At 42.6% G+C, this 19,341-nt stretch overlaps 1 non-coding gene across 1 annotated transcript; it reads left to right on the forward strand.

Annotated features, from left to right (window-relative positions):
* The first annotated feature begins 2,248 nt into the window (after positions 1–2,248).
* Positions 2,249–2,439, forward strand: LOC128761605 (U2 spliceosomal RNA). Its single transcript, XR_008415257.1, has one exon. It is a non-coding gene; the product is annotated as a U2 spliceosomal RNA (small nuclear RNA).
* The last annotated feature ends 16,902 nt before the right edge of the window (positions 2,440–19,341 follow it).

Consider the following 19,341-nt stretch of genomic DNA (forward strand, 5'->3'; position numbering starts at 1 on the left):
CAAATAACTAAACCACTAAAACTAATAAAAACTAAATAAATAAAAATAAAACTAACTGAATTTGAAAGACAAAATGTTAAAACTAAATAAAAATGAAAACTAATCCAAAATCCAGTCCTAAAAATCCAAAATGTTAGAATGTTAGTGCATTTACTTTGCATATTATTGTTGTATTTTAGGTTGTCTCATTTCACTTTTCTTGTGCTGTTTGTCCTCTGATGTCTTAGTTTTGTTGTAGGTTGTGCATATGCAGTGTGTGGCTGATTAGTGTGTTTTGGCCTTGTGTTTGTCTTTAATCAATCAGATCAAATAAGACCTGTTATGTTGGGTTGTTGTAATGAACAAATGTTAGCATGAGCAAAGCTTTGTTTTTCACTCCTGTGTTGATTACATTCACAACAATTTGGGAAATCTTCCACCAAGTCACATTCAGAAGAGAAAGTGTCATTCATTTGCATTGAATTGTGAGTTAACTATGGCTGCCGTGCCAATATTATTATCTATATTATCTATATTATTCTCACAGAAAATCTATCTGCCCTCATCCCGGATGAGACTCGGCACGGTGTAGTGGACCGCAGCCTTGTGCAGCTCAACAACAGGTGGAGTCAGGGTGAGAGGAGGTCAACTCAGTCATGACAGCACTTTTAGTTTTTGTCATTTCTTCTTCAAGTCTTCAATCCTTAAGACGCTCCACATCCAAGAGTGCCACGAATTCCAAGCAGGTACTGTTCGGTATATAACCCTGTTCCTCACATGGTTGTTTGTTCTGCTGTGAACAATCTGTGTCTTTATCCTCCAGCTGTAGAAGCTGCCACTGTTATGCCTTTAAATGTAGAGATTGGCAAATTGTATCTGGACAATGTGTGTTTGATCAAAACTCCTAAAGCAAGTAGAAAATGTGGCGGAGCAGTACTTGGTATTTCAGACCTTCTGAAGCACCCGACAAACAGAAGTCATGTAACTAATCTGCTGTCTATCATTCATCACAGCACCTGTAAGTGACAAGTTGTGTGTGTCTGAAATTTCAGAATTGAACTTCTGTCCGACGAGAGAAAAAGTTTTCTTTTTTAAAAAAATGCACATTTTAAAGTTTTGTTAGAATGTAAACATTTAATAATTAGAACATGTTGTTGTATTTAGTACTTTTTTTTTCTTGTTGTACAGTTAGTATGGAGACGTTTCATTCGTGTCATTTATCATTGACATGTATTGTACATTTTTATATACAGAGAGAGAGAGAGAGAGACAGACGACTGTGGTCTGGAGCCCACCGCTGTGTTGGGTGAACTTCGCGGAACTCACCCGCCTCGGTTCCGCCAGGGTGGGCTTGAGGTGAGCAGCCAGCTCTGCCTCGGAGGTTGGACATGGAAGTGACAGCAAACTGCAGGAACTAGCCGTCGCACCTGAATGACACAATCCCTTGTAAGTCGCTGTCTCACAACCTTCGTCAGTTTTCCCTGTTTTTGACTGTAGAACTGAGAGTGTTGTGTTTGTCAGTAAGATAGCTGCTAGCCAAATAGTTCCTCCGTGAAAACGTTGCACTTCTAATTCCGGTTAATAAACCGGAAAATATTTGTTGTGTCAATAACTAATGTAATAACACGCTTACGGAGTGACATATTTTTTTGTTTTAGCTGTGTTTAGAAGTTGAAAGTGCACCGCAGTTGAGAGTCTCGAAGTAACTGACAAACATTTTATCCACTGCCATTATATTTCAAGGGCTTTTTGTTTGTTTTTTTATTTGCTTTATGTTGTGTTTTTTGCACGATATTAATAAAGCAGTGAAATACGTAACATCTCGCAGTTCGCTAGTCATTCCCGGTTTCTCCAGCAGATGGTGGTATTGCTCCATTGAACATAACGAAGCACGGGACATCGTTGTGACAGAAGACTGGTTTTGTTTCCATACAAATCCATCGTGTTGTCGTGCTACATCATATCTGTAGTGTTTATACGCAGCAGCTGTATTTTATTCGGTGGTTTAGATTCGTTATTTTATTCGACGTGCATACGATCCGCCATTGGTCAGGCTGACGTCACGTGACAGGAGTTGTTCGGATGTTACATTCCAAATTTTCCGCGTGTGAATCCAATGTAGCCCCTTGATCCATGTTCACATCTCCAGCGAACATTCTCGAATGACGCGCGTGTTTTGGGGTCCAACGTTTACAGTGGAGTTTTTCGTAACCGTCACTACGTTAGTGGCTCAGCAGAATGGCTCCGCTGCTCCGGACCCATTGTGGGTATCGCTTCTCGGCCTTTTGGCTAAGATCAAGTGTAGTATCTGTTCTTATCAGTTTAATATCTGATACGTCCCCTATCCGGGGACCATATATTAAATTGATTTTTGGAACTGGGAGATGGAATAGGGGCTTGCTCCGTCCACTCCGCGCATCGACCTGGTATTGCAGTACCTCCAGGAACGGTGCACCCCCTCTAGTGTTTAAAATAAGTATAACTCGTCCTGTGCTCAATATACACATTTAAGATTCAGATACTTAATTCAGGCCACTCTTTATATTAGAATCTTCTGAATTGCGGTAATATTTTGAGTAGAAGGCACTTGATCAGCGTGTTAGAAGCGCATAGACTTGCAGACAGTGACTGACAATGTTGGCGAACAGTTACAAAGCCATGGGAGACACAGTGGTTCCAGGAGGACGTATACAAAATGCTTTGCCCCAGGGGCAGCTACGCATGCGCTGACATTTACGTTTGTATCTTGAGCTCTCTTCTAGAAGGTTTATGTTCTATCTGGCACCACCTAGTGGACATCAAATAAACCGAAGTTTTGTTGCCCAAAGCTGGCAGCAGGATTTCGCGATGTCATCAACTAGTGATGGTGAGATGAAGCTTTTTGGAGCACTGAGGCATTTAGAAGAATTGGTTCGACTCATGAGTGAGTTGTGAGTTAATTGCTGCCCCCTGGTGGATCATCCGTGCATTGCATGTACCTAGTTGTATACGTCAGGTTTTCCAGGGCAAAAATGGTCACACTGCTCATGTGGAGGGCTCAAAAGCTCATGTATCATATATGATACGTTTGGCGTTATAGGGTTAAATACATGCAAAACTCCATGGATAATACTGTCTTTTGCCTCTTCACCACAAGAGGGCAGTGTCTGCAAGCGAAAGAGAGACATCACTTTTTCCCATATTTGAAATTTGAAACAATTTTTTTTTCCAGATGAACGAGAGCTGGGTTGGAGAGAGTGAGAACATTTGGCTGAAGGTGTTAGCTGCTCATCTTCTTTACTGGGGGCTACTTCATGAAACAGGCCTTGGGCTTTAAGGAGAAGCAAGAGACCTGCAGGACATGAGTCAGAGTTGACTGGTGCGCAGCAGGCTGGAGGGAATATCCATTCAATGGAGACGCTGTAGGAACGTTTTAGGAGGCAGCCAGACAGGTCCTTGAACCACAGCAGATTACAGGTTCCTTCTGTAATCCTGGGACGCTCCTATCTTAACTGTCAGGTCCCCTGTGTGACATCACACCAGCAGTGTTCAGAAGCGTTGCTGAAGTGATGAATGGGCCAACTTCATTAACATGACAGTCAGAGGGTTGTGGCTGCAGATGAGTGACGATGTGGAAGAAATTGTTTGCAGACACTTGGGAAGACTTTGATTTGTTGTGTCTCAGTCAACAACGTCAGCCTTGAGAGCATGTTTACTGCTACAGCTCTGCTGCAATAACCTTATATTGAATTTCGTCCTGAACACAAGGAGTTTATAAAAAAAAAAGAAAAAAAATGACACCTTACGCTGCTGTTTCATAAAAATCATAGGAAGCTATGAAGTCACTGACATGAGTGGTGATGACTTCTTATTAAAGCTAAACAATTTTCCCTCATGTTGTGTGTGTAGTTCAGTTTTAACATTTAGGATTCAGGTGCTGAATTCTAGTCTCCTTGGACGGGGGAGGTTGGAACTGGGAATTCCGTCAGAACCCAGTTTAGCACATTCCAGTTTTCATTATCTAAGTCGGTAAACAAAATAGCGATGTCCACAAAAGCTTTTGTTGCTCATGCCTTTTGTGGATATAACACATGTGCCCTGTTTGCAAATAGGAAACACAAATTCTCTGTTAGTCTACTTCCTTCTACTTTGTCTACTTCCTGTTTACCTTCGGGAAATCTATCTCGGAATCCGTGCTCGGGGTGGTGAGGATTCTCCAGCTTTCCACCTTTAACCCTAACCCTACATTGGGTGACGTCACCTGGAGGTGTCACTGGGAATTTTTGAGTTCCCAGCACAACTGTAACGCATCCTTGCTGTTTAAATCCCAGACAACATACACAGCATCAGTCAATCTTATTTAAGGAGTGTGGTAATGGCAAGTGATGGGTATATGAGGTTTCACGAAACAGTGTCCTGATTTCTCTCATGTAAAATGTTTTGACTTGAAAAACTAATTTAATGAAACTTCACATCACATCTAAACAAACAGCACCATCTAGTGGCCTCTGAAAATTATGAACTGTTTCGCTGTGATACTGTTTCATGATACCTCATCTACCGATCACTAGTGTTAAATCCCCCTTTGTACTTTCGTCAGTCAAAATTTTTAAATTTTTTTTTTTAAAGAAAGTTAAAATATCAATTTTGTCTTGTGTAAAATAATTGTGACTAGTATATGTTTCAATCATTCACTTTGAACCTCAGTGAATGGTGATCACCTCCAATTGATGGTTTCTGTCTTGGAACTGAAACAAACAAGTTGAGTACATCCATCACACTTATGAGCTCACAGTGACAAGTGAGTGGAGGAGGTGAGTTGTGAGGAAGCCGATGATAGATAGAGGAGCCTTCACTAGATGTGGCAGAGATAGAAGCCTGATGTTGGACGTCCTGCCGACTCTCACTACTCCGCAGTCATTGCTCCCATCCATCACAAGCTCCCGTGTCTCACAGCCAGGCTCACTGACAGACATTTCACTGTTCTAAACTAACGCTGTAAGTCTGTGCTGACTGCAGCGATGTACGAGTGCTCCAGGACGTCACGGCAACAATGAGCAGACTAACAATAAAATTAAAGCACATCTGTGTTTGAGTCAGGTGATTCAACATCAGCTCTATTGGGCAACGATTTGGTTATAAACCCGCAGAACCCTGTCTTCATAAACCAGTAATGCCACTGCGCAGCCACTGTGTTTGATAAGCAGGAGAGGAAATGAGTTACTGTGAAGCGAGCCACTGCCTCCGCGCCTCAGACATCCATCTGATTACAGCAGGACTGGTGTTTGTCTCTGAACAGAGATTTTTGTTCATTACAGGTCATGAAGAGTCGGATTGTGGGCGGCAGCCGGAGTTTGACTTTCCCTGTCTTACTGAGTTCACTGTCAGCCTGTATTGACTTGCTGCTCTTCGTCTCCCGCTGCCCTTCAGTTTCTGTCTTCAAATCACAGGTAATACATGTCAGCAGGAGTCTATTGATCCTCACCTTTGGATTGTGGCCAAAGGAGTTTGAGATTTAACAGCGCGAAAGTGGAATTTACTTGAAGATGACACTGAAAATATGTGAGATGTGTGATGAGGAATAACCTCTTTCATGAGCAGATTTTTATGTGGAACATTCTACGTAACACAAAACTAACTCCTTAAAACAAATACATTTGTTAATACTGTGGCATTGGGTACCAAGAAAAAAAACCTGACATCAGCATAAGTTTAAAAAGATTCAATTCGAAGTTTTATTCACCATTTTGTAATGTAAGGAATGTTGAGCATAAATGGGATGCTAAATGTTTCGTACGGATCTGAATACGGTACATTTCCTCCGTATTTCTACATGTTTCCAGATACGGACTGTGATGCACGGTGTTGCTGTTACTACCAGATACATACTGTAGCTCTGATGAGACACAAAGAAGACATAACAATGGCAGAAATATATTGAATTTATACTTAAATATATTTAATGTAACTTATTTTTGAGGTGCTAACAAACTAACAAAAGTGTCCGTTACTCATTTTATTGTGTTATCAAAGTATAGAGTAGATATAGCCTGTGAAACGGATTAGCTCCGACATTAGCCACTAGCGGATAACATCCATGGCTAACGTGCACGAGCATTTATCAGACAGAAATAATAGCCGATTCACTGTCATTTGCAGTGTTTGTGGTCCATCTGGTTTGGACAAGTGTATCATGTTGTTTGTTATCTAAACTGTAGCCACATTTCATCATCCCTGGCGATTGTTCTGGAACTGATTGAAGAAGAATAGTCTCTTACTCTGACGTCTGTGTCCACAGTCAACTCGAAATACATGTGCGAACGGACGTTTTGATGCTCAAAACTCTCTGATTGCTGTTTGTCTGCTCCTTATTGACAGTCATGATGTAATAATGCGAGGGAGGAAAAATGCAGCACCATCTTTATTATTTTACAGCGATGTAAATGACTTAAATGAGAGACGATGAGATGAACATAACAGTTTTCAGCATTTTTTCACGGAAGAATCCATCACAATGACTGATGTCCGTTGCTCACAGAACCACATTCCAGCCGGATATGTGAAGGAAACAGACCCGTGATGATTCTTACAGATTTATTTCTCATAACTGAAAGATAGTGGTTTGTTGTCACAGAGTCTGTAGATTTTCAAACTTACCCCCTTTACTTCATTCTGAAACGTGCAGTCGAAATAAAGTTTTATTACCTGGGTCTGTTAGTCTTGCAGCTGCTTCCGCCTCAAGCTGCATCCTGCCTCTCCTCACTGGCTGCATGACGGAGTTCCATCTCTGATATTGAATGATAGATGCTTCTAGCGTTGCCTTTGCAAGTATCAGCTGGACAGTGTTGTGTATACTGTCATCTGTGATTACATTTTTTGGTGTTTCGCCACGGTCTTTCCTCATGAACAAATAAACGTGGGCCAATAACCTTTATTACCACGAAAATGTGGTGCATTCACTGAACTGTTTCAGACAAATTAAACCCAATAAAAACCACGTATATATTATGAGTCTGCACACATATTGCTCTGTGAAGTTGTCAGGAAAAGAGGGCAAACCTTATGATTCACATTTGAGATGCAGTGAAATGAGAAGTCTCTTGTACATTGTTTTGCTATCTTACTGCCCTTGGAGGTAAATTCATGCTGGGATTGACATTCTTCCGACGTGACTGATGACGTCGGGTCACTGTGTTTGCCCTTCGCTTCCAGAACTGCATAGATGTGCGTGCCTCAGTGTACACTATCACATTTGAATGTGAAGAAGCGTGCATGTGCATTTACACATCCAGCTACACGTGCTGCAGAATGCTGCCTCACTCTTGCTGTCCAGCTGTGAAGGCACAAATGTCTTTGGTGTGCATATTTGTTAGAGTGATGGCTTTGATGCTGATCTTGGAAAACAGTCAAGTTTGCCCCGCTCCAACATCCCACCGGGTCTTGTGGTTGTAGCTGGTGTTGGGAGACAAAGGTTCAGGTCTAAAGATGCAGGATGTTGGAGATATTGAGGAAACAAAACCAGCATGGGGTCAGAGCACCACCTTCAAAGACCCATCTCCTAGGCAACTAACGTCTGACACGCCTGACGTCTGTTGATTTTTTGTTGTTCATATTCCTCAAAAGGTTCTCTCAAAATATATGAGTTTGGATGACAATCGAAGTCTGTTAAATATTCTAACTTGGGGATCACAAATCTTTACAAGTGGTGGTCATCAGGCCTGTGCAGAGATTTTGGGGGGCTGACAAAAGGGCAACAGTGTGGTCGAGCGGTTTATTTGCAGCCTCAGACAATGTCCCCTTTAATTTCTATTGATCGAGTCAAGAAAACCAGCCCTAATTCAATGAAACCTCACATCATTTTAAAACCAAGAGCAACATCCAGGGGGCGACTTAAACTTAGGAGACTGTTTCATGACATCTCTTCTGCCTATCACTAGCTGCAGCCTTTGTTGTCCGTTGAACATTGCTTTCGTCAGATGTGTGATCCCTTCAGTCAAGCCAATTTTTCTGTGCTGCAGTGCAGGGATTTGCACTGGTGCTGATGTGTTCATTCACCAAGCATGCCAGCACACTGCTCCTGGCACCGATCTAATGATGGCATCATTTTGAGGCATCTCTCAGCTGAACCTCTTGACCTCTGAGTGAGAGCCGGGAAGACATTAGCAGCGATGTGCGGCATGCAGCTGTGATCATGACCAAACACTGCCATCTTCGAAGGTCTAAGCGCTGTTAGACACGACCAGTCAAAATCCTAATGACAGACCAGCTGAACCAGCACGGGACAGAGGGTGACAAAACCTGAGTAAATCACGGTTCTGCTTCCAGCCGAAAGGCAACAACTTTGTTTTAACAGCCAGTAAGAGGAATCAAAACACAGTTGATGATGTTGAGTCATGATATGTCTGAGGGGAAATGACCTCTGGCTTCTGTAATGGCGGCGCTGTGTTTTCCGTCTGTCATAACACAACTCATGTTGGATTCTCATGTTATAAATCCTCAAATACAAGGAGGCCAAACCAAAAATGAATCTCGCTCCTCACATCCTGGTGAGATGCTGCTTTGCTTCAGCTGCCGAGGGCGGCGGTGCAGCTGTCGGAGAGTAACTCTGTCGATCAAAAGCCAACACTGGCAGCTGACAAGGTCATTAGGACTCGCGTAGCGTGCACATCACTGCATCAGCAGCTTGCAACATTATTCAGCGCGTGTCCTTTTAATCTCTGACTGAAATCACCAGCTCTCTCTTTAGTAGGTTGATCGTTCCACACTGTGCATCCTGGAGCCCTGAAAGAACATCCGTGCATCTTGCTTTACCAAAGTGAATGGCATTGCTCCATAGAAAATCCCTGGTTGAGTTTCAGCCTGTCATTCACTGCTGATCTATTTTTATCTCCGACTGAACATTGGGGACCGCCAAGCTCTCTGAATGCATTACATGTGTAAAGAGTTTAGCGTGGTGGGGAACACTCTGTGACTTCAGACCCAGTCTGTCTCACTAATGCTATCTATTTCAGAGACTTTTTTATTCCTTGAATATATCTGTGATCCTCAATGGATGTCTTTTACCCCGAGCTTCCATTTTAAACAGGAGTCCAGGGCAACAATTCATTACAGACCACATGACAGACTTGCAGACATGGTCTTCCAGTGTAGAGGAGGATTGAGGATGATATAGGCATTGTTGTCTTGCAATGCGATGTATTGGTGATTGAATTTCTGCAATGAACCGTAGAGTATTATCCAGTCCATCCTATTTATGGAAACCAGAGGTTTCTCAGCGAAGGGCGCACTACTGGCTGCACTCTGGGGAGAAGCCTGGGATCCAAACTCAAGTGGAATAGGTTGAAGCAGCGATAGTACTGAAGTGAAATGCCAGATTTTGTATCAATGGTTCAATGGAAATGATAGTTTCTTGGCATTCCAATAGTCCCATAGGTGATTGCCACGTTTGTTTTGTTTAACACTTCTATTTTTAAACAGCATTATGATGCGGGGTAGATTAACAAAGTGACAATAAAGTTACAGTGATTATCGTCGGTGCGAGACGCAGTCATCGATATGCTGGCACCCTGTGTCGATATTTGAATGAATACATTTCTAAATCTCGACCAGCCGGTATTCGCCAGTGTTTCCCATACAGCGATGAGATGCAGTCGCCACCTTGGCTACATGTGAAAGCCGACACCAGCAATGTGGAGAAAGTTCTGGTGCTGTTTTGGTCATGAGTGGGCAAACCCTACCTCTGTGAAGTCTGCATGTTCCCCCAGTGCTTGTGTGGGTTTACCTGAAGGACTCATGGTTCCTCCCGCAGTTGAAAAACATAAAGAAGTTAATTGAGTGCGCTAAATTGACGGCTAGTGTTGGTCTCTGTGTGTCCTGTTATAAGCTGCGACCTGTTAAGTGTGTCCACTGACTCTCATCCAAAGTACGGCAGAGAGGCTCAGTTGGCGAATATCATTGATCATTGAGTGGGGAAGGACCGATCACATCATTTCCTCATTGCTAGACATCACTTCTTTAAAAGCAAGACTTCAGCAGATGCCACTGAACCATTGAATCATTTTGTGATATTATATTTTCTGGGTATTATAATTATTGTTGTTTAAATGTAGCCATTAGTGTGATGTTGCTTTGTAACTACATATTCAGATTTTTCTTCTCAGTGAATGAATGTCACTACAGCACAAATGTCTTGATGACAAGGTCGTATCATTGCTGTGTCCAGTCACACCGGCCCATATTTAAACCCCAAACATCGAGCATTAGAACTCAAATAAAGTCAAATAAAAAATATACATTTCTGATGGCTCGCATCATTTAATCATTCAAAACTCTAGGTCACAGTCTTTTAAAGTGACAGCCACCCTAGTCTCTCTCAGGTACTCTTGACGTCTGGACTGTGATGGACTATACTGCAGAGGAAACCACAAAACTTTGAAATAGTGCGTCGAAGCGGAATGCCATCCTTTGTGTCCAGCTGTGTTGACTTCAAAACAGTTCAGTCCGGTGGTCAGTGAGTTGCATGAGAAACAGATGTTTATTCCAACCTCATGCTTCCATCTGTGCCTCCTTTGTCTTATGTCGTTGTCTTCAACATGCTCAGAGCTGCCAGACCAAAAGCAAAGACAGAGACTTCACTCAGAACGCCTGTCACATTGCCCTTTCAACAAGGACCAAGCCCAGGGGCGACTGTGTGCTCCCTCTCCTCCGTAGCTCCAGACTTTGTGTTGGACTGAAAAAACAGTCTTATGGAAAGACAGATGACCCAGTGACACCACCGCTTGGTCACTCATCTTTGAGTCCAAAAATTAAATATGATAATGTTTATGAATATGATAAATCCATACTTCAGTAGTCTTCATGTATTTCATGTCTCAGCCTGCTTAATATCCGAACCCTTCATATCTAGCCCATTCACCGCCCTGCAGTTGGACTAGACACGAGTCACCTGAGCCATACAAGAGTCTGACATCCACTGGTATTGTAGGTTTTGTCACCAGAAGCCACGGTTGGCTTTAGACAAACATAAGCTGGGGGCAACTCAACTGACCACTTCGTTTCATGCAATCTTTAAAAAAAAAAAAAAAAAAATCCCTCTGACAAGAATCTTAGACTCAGATGTGATGTGATTTTACAAAACAAACAAACAAACATAGGAAGTGTTCTTCTCTCTGCGCTTTTCCGGTCTGTCAGATCAGGTTGATGAAGAATTGTTGAAAGCATTGTTGTTGAATGTATGTTTGATGTGGGGTTTGCCATCAATATTCATCCATTCAAAACAGGGGAACTGTTGTAGAACTGTCATACATTACAACCTTAACTTCCAGAGAGAGTAAATGAGATGTTGAGATGGAAGCATTCAGTTTAAAAAGACCATAACATTTTAACGCTGTAAGTGGGAGCCTTTGATCTAACAAGTGCATGGGTGAGCGCAAGAAAACTTCCAATTAAAACTCTTCCACAAAGCCGCTGTTGACGGTGCAGAAAATGTTGCGAGCTTTACCGCTGACTCAGCTAAATATGCCACTGAGAGAATTACACACATTCCGGCATCTGAGGGCATGTAAAACCCGGCACGTCCTTCTGTAGCAGAGAGAGAGGGCCGAGGAGATTCCATGTTGTGTGTGTGTATGTGAGAGTGTGTGTGTGTGTGGTTTGGGGTGGGAGGGTAGCACAAACCCAACATCAGACCAACGGACCATCTCATTTGTCCTGGCAGCCACTGAAGCAGGGGAGGTGTGTGTGCTGGCAGATGACGAGGCAGTGGAGAGCCGCGGAATGACACTGCTCACTGAGTGGAAGGCAGTGAAATAGGGATGGAATGCCTCTGCCAAATTACACATTTAAACATCACATAGGTTGTTTTTCTACAAGCGTATTTACCAAACACCATATGTATGTATGCCATTCCTTCTGTTGCTGTCTGGCTCAGTTCCTCTCATCCATGCTGGGGACTGACACAGTTTCGGAACCATGGTTCATCAGTTCATCCTCCGATGTGGAAGGATGCAGCAACAGTCTTGAGATGTGCTTCTCCCTCTTCACACTACCTTGATTTGGGATGCAGTTCCTTGCTAAGGAAGCAGCCAGCTGGACATGCGTCCAGAGACTTTGAAAGACTTGCTGTACAAAGTCGACAAACATTGGCGATGAGCTTGCTTGATGAAGAACGTAAATATATGAAAACTGTGACATGTTGTTCCTTGACAAGCCCAAAGGGAGAAACTAGGCCTAGTCATGATGGATGCGAACAGCTACAGCGCTAGCTGCTGCCAGAAGCGTCCAGGTCTCCATCTTTTGAAGTTATTCTGGAGAAATGTGTCCATATTCTATCAGCGTCCTACAAAAGGCAACTTTCCAACAAACCCCAAAAAGCAGTAATAATAATAAAAATAATAATATCAGTCCTGAAAGTCCTGAAAACGGATGTGTTTCAATGATCGACTCTTCAGATACAAGTTGTATCGCCAACTGATGTTGCCACTCTGGACCCTGTTAGCGGCTGTGATGATGCGATGAGGCTGGTGGTGGAGTCACACGGTTACATGATGGACCAGAAAACTGAATTATTGTGTTAGTCCAGGTGCGTTTGGACTTTTAAAATGCATGTAGACATCAGCGCCACCTCCAGGAACAATAGCAGACTGCAGCGCATCGTACGTTCTGCTAAGAAGGTGATGGGTTGCAGCCTGCCACCTCTTCAGGACCTGTATGTCTCCAGGACCCAGAGACGTGCAGGAGGGATCAGAGCCGACCCTTCTCACCCTGGACATGGACTGTTTGTTCCTCTTCCCTCTGGCAGGAGGCTACGGTCCATCCAGACCAGAACCTCCCGCAACAGCAACAGCTTCTTCCCCTTGACTGTCAGACTGTAGATTTTATTTTATTTTATTTTATTTTACGTATGTGTGTTCCTTGATCTGAGCCGCGGTGAACACATAACAAACCTGAACCTTTTGTCACTCACGACGACCATGATCAATGACTCATTCCTGTTGCTCTGATGCCAAATCCGCAGAGCTTTTTGAACTATAAGTGACAGTGACTCAAGTTCCCTTGTCATTTGTGCTGCACAGTCAACCAATCAGAAAGTTTAAAAACATCCTCTTTGATTCTGGTTTGACTCTTTAAAAACTGTCAATCGTCATGACACAGTTTCAGTGAGTAGCAACATAAATGGAATTGCTTTAATCTAGAACAATACACAAATCTGTTGATACTGACTTATTTATCTTCCCATTGAGAATCACTAAGGCACCGAATTGTTCATCAGTATTGATAACAGAATCGGAATCTTATCAATTCCCATCCCTAAGAGTGTATTGCAGATGTGACTGTCACATATGATAATGCGATGACACATGTCAGGTTCAGAACCATTTTTTTTCTCTGTCTGAACAAGTTGGTCGGCTCCAAATTATGTTTGGGAACCGTGCCGGTGTGAAAGGCCTCTGTGTAAACTGGGCTTCAGGCAAATGGAAGCAGGAATGGTTTGGTGGTGATGCGGTTGAGGGCACTCTGGGGCCCTCCAGGCTGGTCGCCCAGGCACTTGTCAAGTGAAGTTCTGACTGTTCAGAATGAAAACAATGGTCACAGAAAACGTTCACTGCTGCTTTTAAAAACCCGGTCCTCGCCATCATGAAGATTGTGTCAGTATGCGATGAGTGAACCCCGTTACAGGGCTTTAAATCCATTCACGTAAAAGCAAGTCATATGACAAGAACATGGATACACAAACACAGATATCATATAGAAGATTATTCTAATCCGCTTACCTTACTGTGGTCTCATGTATATGGATACATGATTAAGTGCAGCCTAATGGTTTCCTCGAATCCATGCGTAAGCTGCTCCTCTCTCATGGAACATGTTTGCCATCAGATCTCAGCCCTCAGTTCCCATTACTAGTGGCACACCACCATCATCATCATCAAGTACTGAAAAAGCAAAGGTTGTTTTTAAATGGCTTCAAAAGGATCGGCAGGAACACATTGAAGTTGCTGACAAGGTGAGACATGTCACCAGAGTGAGTGCTAACACTGAAGACCTGTGCTTAAACTAGGCACTGAGAGTTGAACTCTAAAGTGTTAGAGTGTAGTGATCTGATGAAACATTGATGTGGCTCGCAGCATGTGGCTGTGTCCTTGGCTGCGGAGAAAAATCCCCTGTCCTCCATCCCACTTCCTGTGCAGGCGAAGGGCAATCTGCCCAGAATCCCAAATGTCAACGGATGGCTTAAGAAATGACAGCTGCTGCCGCATCTTCAGAGTCAGTCGCCGCATTCTGAGAAGGGATGAAAGGCGCAAAGTGACATTTGCAGCAAGTTCCTGTTCACGTCCTCTTGCCTCCTCTCGCTGGGTTGTTGCCACGCTGCCCCTTGTTTCCTGCCCTGCTGTGACCACGGATATAGACTGGATACTCGTCTGCATACCAGGCTCAACATCACGCTGCGTTTGACATTCATCATTTATTGATGGGCTGCACTTTAATTGTGGCAGGAGAGTGCTTGGCCACACACTGGCGGATCCATGAGGATGGCCCGCCGACTGGGGGAGAGTCCACATTTACACAGCATGCTGGCAGCACAACTGTTGACTTATAATAGTTGTGACACTCAGAAAATAACCTGCAGGGTCATTTTTATTCCAGCGCTTTCCTTTATTTTGCTTTCCCCATGCTCCTGCGTAAGGCAAATAAAAGCATGCTCCCTAACTGGATACAATCTCTCTGAAGAATTGTCCAGTTTAAAATAATATCCGCATCACTCTAATATTTCATTCAGTCCGTTATTGGGAATATATGACTGCCAGTTTCAATGGGATGCAACCTTTATTCTTGGTCGTAAATGAGCTGCATTAAAATGTGACATTAACTATGTGATGAGAACCTTGAAAAGCTGCTACTTTCTAAAATTAAACGTCTATTGCTGTGGAATATTTTAAGGTTGTTGCCAGTGTGAGATGTAACAAGTGAAATAGAAGCTAACCAGTTGATCGACAGTTTTGCTTGGCCCCTTCCAAAGTAAGAGATTCTATTTCTCTGGCTCAATACGAGTCATTTATCATCATTTATGCTGTTTATTCCTTCACCATATACCATCATACCATCAGATCTGTCCCCACAATACTGTCAAATGTCAGATCTCTCCTAAACATAGAGTGTTCTTCATGTTGCTTATGTGTCACATGGAGTCCACTCTACGCTGAACCAACAAACAGCAGGTGCCTCAAACCAAATACCCTTATTCTTTCTGTTACTTCCGGTTTCATTTTGTAGAGCCGCACTTGTCTTATCCCAGCGAGAGAGTCCCAGCAGTGTATATCCTGTTAGTGACCTGTGATTCCTGAAACCTTGCCAGTTTTTTTGCCTACACCTTGGACACTGGTTTTATCACCCAGGTACCGAACCTTGCCTGGAATAAAGACCTGTTTGTCCTTGACCTTCTGTGTGAGTCAAGCACTTGAGTCGAGTTTCCTGCATTACTGACAATATGCCTTAACAGCATGTGCTGGAGCAGATCTAAGCATCAAGTACTGTATAAATGAGGCCAATCCAATATTCATTCAATATACAGTAAAGCATTATAACTATGCAATAAAGAAAAATATATTGTTTTGTTGGGAAAAAAGTGACAACAAAACAGTTATTTAATGTATAACAGACAGAAACGGGATAGTTATAATCTCCTGTCCTCTGTAAGATGTGTTTTTACAGAGATGTTGCATGGAAATGAGTCACCTCCAAACACATATAATATGAAAAAATGTTCATGGATGAATGCATTTATTGAACTATGAAAGACAGCGGATAACATCACACATACGCCGGAAATGATTCAAGTTTTGCTTAAAATCTGTGTCCCAGGTAAAATTAAAATGATAATTATTGCTAGTATAGATATGGCTACATTCCTTTTGCAAAGAGTAGCTCATGTTTTGCTGTAAAAATTAAGGACCATCAGTTGTAATTTTAATGATTGTCTTAAAATATTTTACCCGGTCATAACTGATAGTTAGTCTGACTGGTGAAGGTAGATTATACAAGGTAGATCAATGTATGTTGGGGAAATTCACCTTGTTACTGATGCAAGCACGAAAGACATTGAACATAAAGATGTACATAAAGTAACGGTACGTAAATTAATACGACAAAAATAAGGACATTATACAAATAAATATCTATTTATAAGGAGTCTTATTCAGTCTTTATAAATGTACAAAGCAGTTGATCTGCAATAACAAGGACTCAGAACAGGTTCTGACAGTATTATTTTGAGCACTCAATTGCTTCAGTGTTGAGAGCCAGTGTTATCACAGACCAATGTGCAGATGCAGCGGGAGAGAGGCGCTGTGGGAGCTGCATTTAATAACCAATATCCAACTACTTTCCCAGCCGTTTTACAGCTCAAACAACAATCCATCACATAGATGGTGTTATTCCAGTAACTACAATCCCCAGAGCTAAACTGAGCAGCCACTACTGTAGCAGAGATTGCACACATAAAACTCCCACAAAAGAGGCTTTTGCTAGTTCACACTTCCCATTTGTCTGGCCTTTCTAGCTAAGTGACTTAAAAGTGCTGTGCGTCGTTTGAGAGTACAGTGGTACCTTGGTTTTGGAACGTCCCGGACTTCGAACAAATCGGAGTCTGCACGAAAATTTCAAGCCAGAAAAAACATAACGTGCGCGGACCGATCAGCTGACCCACAACGCACTTTGTTATTGCGTATAACGCAGCCTCTGTATGCAGACGTGTCCCGTTAGCTCCATTTACTGACTGTTTTTTCTTCATATTGAGGTGTAAAACCTTTCCTGTCTCGAGTGTCACAGGGGAGGTACTCGCTCTCCACACCTCCGAGGCTGGAGCGCTCACTCCAGGGTTTGATGTCCTGTTGTGGGCTGGAGCTGGGACAGGGATGAGGCGAGTCTGGGACAGAGCGTGACTTGGTTTATGACTTTGTCACAGCCAAACTGCACAGAAGCGCACATTCAGAGCTGGACACGCACCGGGCACCTCTTCACTTCTGGAGAGACGTCACTCACTCGGCAACCCCTCCCACATGCAGCGGCCACATACATAGAGGAACAGCGCACCTGCAGCAGACACTCTACATTCACTCCTACAAAAGACTATTTTAAGGCTTGGAGCGCATTATTTCTTTTTCCATTCATTGTAATGGGAAAAATCGATTCAGATTTTGAACAAATCGCTTCTCGAAACAGCCGTCTGGAACGGATTGTGGTTGAGAACCAATGTACCACTGTATTTGCTTTTGGCGGCGCCACAGGTAAATGAGTGTAATTGCAAGCTGTCCTAAAGCTTGGTCTCCGGTCCCACCCCCCCATCCCATGTTTATTTGTTTATGAGGGAAGCCCGGAGTGAAACAGCAAAAACTGTAATCACAGATGGCAATATACACAACACTGTCCAGCTTACACTTGCAGAGGCAACGCTAGAAGCATCTATCATTCAACATTAGAAATGCAATGCAGCCAGTGAGGAGAGGCAGGATCCAGCAGGAGGCAGAAGTAGCTGCAAGACCGATGGACCCAGATTATAAAACTTAATTTTGACTTGCATGTTTCAGAGTGAAGCAAAGGGCGGAGTTTGAACATTTACTGATCTGAAACCACAAACCGCTAACTTTTATTTATGAGAAATAAATCTGTAAGATGCAGCGGTCATCGCGGGTCCGTCTCCTTCACGACCGACTGGAACTGCGCTACATGTGCTACATGAACAGACATTATTCATTGTGACAGGAAACGGATATTATGTTGCATCTAGCCGCCATCGTAACATGGGAGAAAATAGATTCTGGGCAGAAAATTTGATATTTAATATTGTCACGATTCTTTATAATAATAATAATGATCATAATAATGCTGCTGAATAACAAAAAAATTGATGAACTAAATGGCCCATAGACTTGCCTAGTATTTGAGAACTTGGAATGGAAGTGTGTAAGTGACAGGTTAGAAATTTAGAAATAAAAAAATAGCATAACAGATCATGTTTTATGATTATGTTAAGATGATAAAACAAAATTATTTGTGTTCCAATTCCAAATTTGGCCCTGATTTAAATCGTCGTCAGAGCAAGACATGAGTTTTTGTTCAGTTTTGATCAAGATTTCAAACTCATCTCTCACATCTCTGGCGAGAACATTGAAGGATGAAATCGTATGCTGCATCACCTTCAGCAAAGCTTTTTTCATACCACAGTTCAGTAACACCAAATCACGATGTTGCCCTGCTTTATTATTGATATTAACCCTGATGCACCATAAAGAACCATCATTCGCCTGGTAAATTACACACACTGGAACCTGGCAGGTGCGCTGGAACATCAGAGGCTGTGAAGGATGTCAGGGTAATGCTTTTTTCATGAGTGATTTTAATCTCAACAGAGGAGTGTTTTGGTGGAAATAATAACTCTCCCTGACTCAGCAATGACTCAGAAACTCTTTAAATAAATCTCTCTCTCAGGACTTGGTTGTGCTGAGATTCCTTTTCATGTTCAAAGGCTGCAGAGTGATCTGCTATTAGCTGCAAACATGTTCTTACAGGAGCCTTCCCAGTCAGTTTAACAGACTTCCCTGGTGTTTTTACAGATAGGAGCAGGCATGTCATGTGACTTGTATCACGCAAGATTGTTTTTATTCCACATCACTCATGGTGATGTGGAGTGATATGAATAATTCACCTGCTGTCTCTAATATATGCAGATTGTAACCAAATCTCTTTGGATTAAAAAAGTCACTGTCCCTTTGGCAGAGTCGACGGCTGAGAATTGAACGAGGACAGGAAAAAAAACGGCAGTGAATGTGGATCATGTGAATACATTAGCTGACTCGGACAATTGATTTGCCCAGCAACAGACTTGGCGGTGTAATTTTACTCTCCCCTTGATCCGCCAGTCAGACTCGGAAACAACCTTGATCTAATTGCATTACCTGTTGGAGCAAATCCCATTTTAAGGCCTTCAAAACAAACTGTCTAATAGAATCTAAACTGAAATTTCTACCAGTGCTCACCACATCCCGCAAGAGCTGACGCCCAAACAGTTGCTGTGTTTACATGGAACTGTAGTGTTTGTTTAAAATGGCTTGAGATAGAGTCGTGGCGGTTGTGGCTCAACTTCTACACCTCCAGTTATTTACACACAATTGACAGTAGTCCATGACAGATTAAATATTATCTGCATGAGCACCTCTGAATCTGATGGTGTCAAACATTTCACTGCAATTTCATTTCAGATTATCATGGTACTAAAAGCTGCTCTTTGGTCCTCATTTTATAAGGACTGTGAAGACGACCCACAACGGTTGCAATTTTAGCACCGCAGAGCGTTGATTCTCTATTATTCTATGTCAAACACGCCAT

Source organism: Synchiropus splendidus, chromosome 6, assembly GCF_027744825.2.
Source record: "Synchiropus splendidus isolate RoL2022-P1 chromosome 6, RoL_Sspl_1.0, whole genome shotgun sequence".
NCBI classification, from domain to species: Eukaryota; Metazoa; Chordata; class Actinopteri; order Syngnathiformes; family Callionymidae; genus Synchiropus; species Synchiropus splendidus.